The sequence below is a fragment of the Genypterus blacodes genome, unplaced genomic scaffold (assembly GCF_046128005.1).
Source record: "Genypterus blacodes isolate CSIRO-AG114 ecotype Tasmania unplaced genomic scaffold, CSIRO-AGI_Gbla_v1 ptg000062l_1, whole genome shotgun sequence".
Lineage (NCBI taxonomy): Eukaryota > Metazoa > Chordata > Actinopteri > Ophidiiformes > Ophidiidae > Genypterus > Genypterus blacodes.
The window spans coordinates 658297-662500 of NW_027466874.1; the positions used below are offsets into that span (position 1 = coordinate 658297).

General features: G+C 44.1%; 1 protein-coding gene across 1 annotated transcript in view; it reads right to left on the minus strand.

The window, feature by feature from the left end:
- Window positions 1–3896: 3896 nt before the first annotated feature.
- foxf2b (forkhead box F2b) overlaps window positions 3897–4204 on the minus strand; it is a 4376-nt gene continuing 4068 nt past the window's right edge. The window contains exon 2 of the mRNA XM_076154536.1: window positions 3897–4204. This exon is cut by the window's right edge and continues 422 nt beyond it. The gene's annotated coding sequence lies outside the window, so the exon portion shown is untranslated.

A 4204-nucleotide genomic window follows, 5' to 3' on the forward strand; every position in this document is an offset into this window, starting at 1 on the left:
TCGTCCTTTTTATGTTGGGGCGGCAGAGTCTCAGTCCGCAGGGGACTCGCCTTGGGTAGCGGATGGCAGCCGGACCAAAATCTCTAAACTGGCAGCTTGTAGCAGAAAAGTTGCCAGGACACTGCTAGGGTGCCCTGGCATCTATTTGCAGGCTGTCTGCAGTATAGTGCGCCCTGTACATGCGGGGTGCAACCTCAGATGTGTGTGTCTGATTTGCATTGAGTCTTCTGTATAAAACTGCATGTAATGAATGAAATTTTTTCTCCGCCGGAAGAGAAGAGCACAGCTCCCCCCTCCAATCCTCTCCATGTTCTACACAGGCAACTTAGAGAGCAAACTAACCAGCTGCATCACTATCTGGTTTGGAGACTGCAACGCCTCAGACTGGAAGCGTCTGCGGAGAGTGGTGAGGAGAAGATCGTCGGGGCTTCTCTTCCGTCCATCAGAGACATAATAACTCAAAACCCTCTGACCCTCCCACCCAACTGTCACCAGGACACCTCGCAGCAACCCGTCCCCCTAATAAGACTTCTGGACACATTCTATTTATATTCTATGTATTCTATTGATAATATCTGCAGTAATTTGATATACTGCAGATTTATTATAAGTGCAATAATTTCATTTATTCTATGGAATCTATATGTAGCAGTAGTAGTAGCATAGCAAAGCATTCCCCTACTCTTAACATCCTGTTGTACAGACATGTTTACAGAAATGTTTAAATATATTTTAGTACAATATATATTTATATGTATATTATTAATTGTTCATTGTTTGTTTGCTTTTTCTGCTTTGAATAACTATCCGGTGAGCCAATTGCAACGTCATTACTTTCAAATGTACACTATATGTATAGGTTGAATGACATATTCATGATGACGTGTTCGCTTCCCGGCACATAGAGCGCTGCTGGGGCGCAACTTGTCGCTGTGGCCGCTAGATGTCGCTGTGCTCCAGTGTATTGCAGGTGAACGCTCAGCTGGAAAATGGAGCCAAACAGTGAGACTTCATCAGGAGCTCACAGCTTTGCTGCACATTCACACACATGTTTCTTCTTCTTCATATGTGGGTGTTGATGTCTTCTTCCTCTTCTTTCCCTCTATCCTCAGATATGGATCGTGGGAGTTCTCAATCCCGTCTGATTCACCCGTCGCCCACGGCGTTCAAAGCCGAGCGAGGCCGCTTCACTCACCCCACAGTGAGTCACATGTTTCGTTTCCTGGACAGACGCACTAAACAGGACAGGTCAGCTTAGGTTTAGCAAGATGCAGAGATACGGAGCCACATCATCACCAGCTCTGCATCATATAGAGACGGAGACAAGCAGGAATGATGGAAAACTACATCCACACTCACTCACTTGCGTTGTTTCTCATTGTGTAGGTTAGTCATCATTCCAGGTCTGCAGGTCTTTGAACGGATCTATGAACACGTGCTAAAGCCTCCAAAAGCTCCACTAAATAAAGCTAGAAGTTTAGTTACACACTAATATGCTGACCTCTGACCTTTGACCCTGAACCCCTTTGTACGTTGTCATGGATCTCTATCCTATAGCAACTTCCGGGAGCCTTCTCTCATCAGCATCTCCTGTAGAACTTCTTTCTTTGTGCTGTAGAAGAAACAACAACATGGATCCACAAGAGGGTCTATAATACTGGGATGTCAAAGGTTAAAAGTAGAAACTCAGGCAGACCAGAGGAACATTCATATGTAACACTCCATTTATGTATTTATGTATATATTTGTATATGTATTCAATCACTCATCAACTCATCAGTTTGATCCACATTTCCTATGCAAACTGCAGCGACAGCACAGCTGAACTGAACCTGACCTGACGTATCGATCAGCGTGTCACATTTCTGATCAATGGCGTCCCGACATCGGCGTTTGTCCTCTTAATGACTACAGAGCAGTTAAAGAGCAGTCAGCACTGATGGAGGCTGTGTCTGCTCTGTCTGCTCTGTGTTTACCGCTCTCTATAAATAGCCTCTGGCGTTGTTGCGTGTCCTCCTCCTCTGCTGTGTTTACGTGGTTTGTTCAGACGTTGGCAGGCTGCAGCGTCCACATGTAGAGGGGCTTGCAGAGGAAAATGAAGAGTGGAAAAGCTCATTTATTCACCTCCTGAGCCCCACATGGTCACTGTGTGTGTGTGTGTGTGTGTGTATGCTGCTCCGGTGCCGCTGCAGGACAAACGTGTGTTTCTTCACGCGGCTTTACGATGGATTCCTGTGAGATTCACGCTACATTGTGCCTCCAGTGGCCCTGAACATGCAGACGCTCCACACGCCGAGCCTTTCAAAACCGTTAGTGATGAGTCGACACTTTACCAGGAGAGAGAGAGAGAGAGAGAGAGAAAGAGAGAGAGAGAGAGAGAGAGAGAGAGACGTGGATGTGTGTTTGGACATGAGGCAGTTTGACTTGTTTGACTTTGTGTGAGTCCTAAAATTGTCTCTGAGACGAAGCAGGGAAGGAAAGTTACGATAAGACAAAGAAGGAAATCAAACAAATCCATAATAGATCACATTCACACATGAATCCCTCCTTTTATTCTAACATATTCCTTCTACTTTACATTAAAATGCAGTGGAAATGATCCAAACTTGGCACGATAAAGGACAGTTTTCCACATTTGTAGAGGCGACCGACCTCCTCTGTTAATTCAGTTCAAAGTTAAATGGTCCATATGATTAGAATTCTTGGTTTTAGTGAATTTTCCTGCTGGTTTGAATGTAAAACAACAGTAACATCAGTAGATCAGCTGGTTTGCTAATGACAGCAACAATCTCAGCAGGTAGGAAAACTCTGATCAAAGGGATCAATACCGTGTTTGCCTTGGGCCCCCGCATGGCTCAAGTCAGGGTCGGTCCGATCACTGACTCCTGGGAAAGTCCTGGAATTTAAATTCATGGAAAAGTCAGCGAATGCAGCAGAAAACCCATCGTTCGTATTCAGATGAGCTGTTCACCATTTATGATACCACACGCGAAAACTATGTGGATGTGTGTCGCCATAGTGACGTAAGCCTCATCTGTAGGCCAGGCATCGACACGGACATACAGGCGGTTTACACAACACATGAAGAGGAAGAGGAAGAGGAGGAAACACCTTTCATCTAAACATGGGCTTACAAATCAAACTGATGTGTGAGTTATTTATGTTGTAGAAGCTTTAAGTTTCATCTGGATGATCCAAACACGACCTCAGCACCGTGTCTCATTTAGCTACAGGAAACATTTTAAAACGACGTAATAGTTTAGATTAAATTCATCACTCAAAATCATTTTAAATCCTGAATTTAAGAGCACAGATTTCACTTTCAATGCAAATACAAACTCAGGGGAAGTTTGATCCTTTGAGGCCTCAAAGCTCTGACGGTGCATTCGAGTGCACATCAGACGGTGGTAAATAGCAAAGCTAAAGTGGTAAATAGCAGCTCAGTGTGTTCAAACGCAAGAAACGAGCAGAACGCGGAGGTGCGGAAGATCATAACGCAGCTTTGATCTGTAATGTAAAGAGACGCAGAGAAACGTTCAGGAATCGTCGGTTCTGTGAATCACAGCAGGTTTGAGTTGTTTCTGTTTTATTTACCATCAATCAGCATCGAGCGGAAAGGTAAAAAGGTCTCGACCGGTAAACTCACGCAAACATCAGGACTCCAGAGGTCAGTGAGCCGCATGGATACGACCTCATCAGCCGATCAGGCGCAACTTCCAAGTTGTAAAGGTAATATTTCCAATTTCTTAACAGCATTTGAATGCAACACGTCCAAACATGTCAGTGTGCTGTCTGTCTCTCTGCTCTCTGCTTCCTCTCATCGTTTCATTTAAGACACTTTGCTGATAAAACTGCACGTTGGAATAAAGTAGAATAGAAGTGTGAGCGAAGCCTAAAATATATCAGCTTTATTGGAACATTTTTACAAGACAAAATATTGGCAGATATCAAAGGATTATACAATAAGTGCAAAGTTTGTTGCAGTTGATTTTAGCCTAAAGCATGGTGTGTGTGTGTGTGAGTGTGTGAGTGTGTGTGCGTGTGTGTTTGTGTGTGTGTGTGTGTGTGTGAGAGTGTGTGAGTGTGTGTCTGTGCATGTCTGTGTGTGTGTGTATATTTGTATGTGTGTGTGTGTGTGTGTGTGTGTGTGTGTTTGTGTGCATGTTTGTGTGTATGTGTGTGTGTTACTCTATAGGTCGTAGTT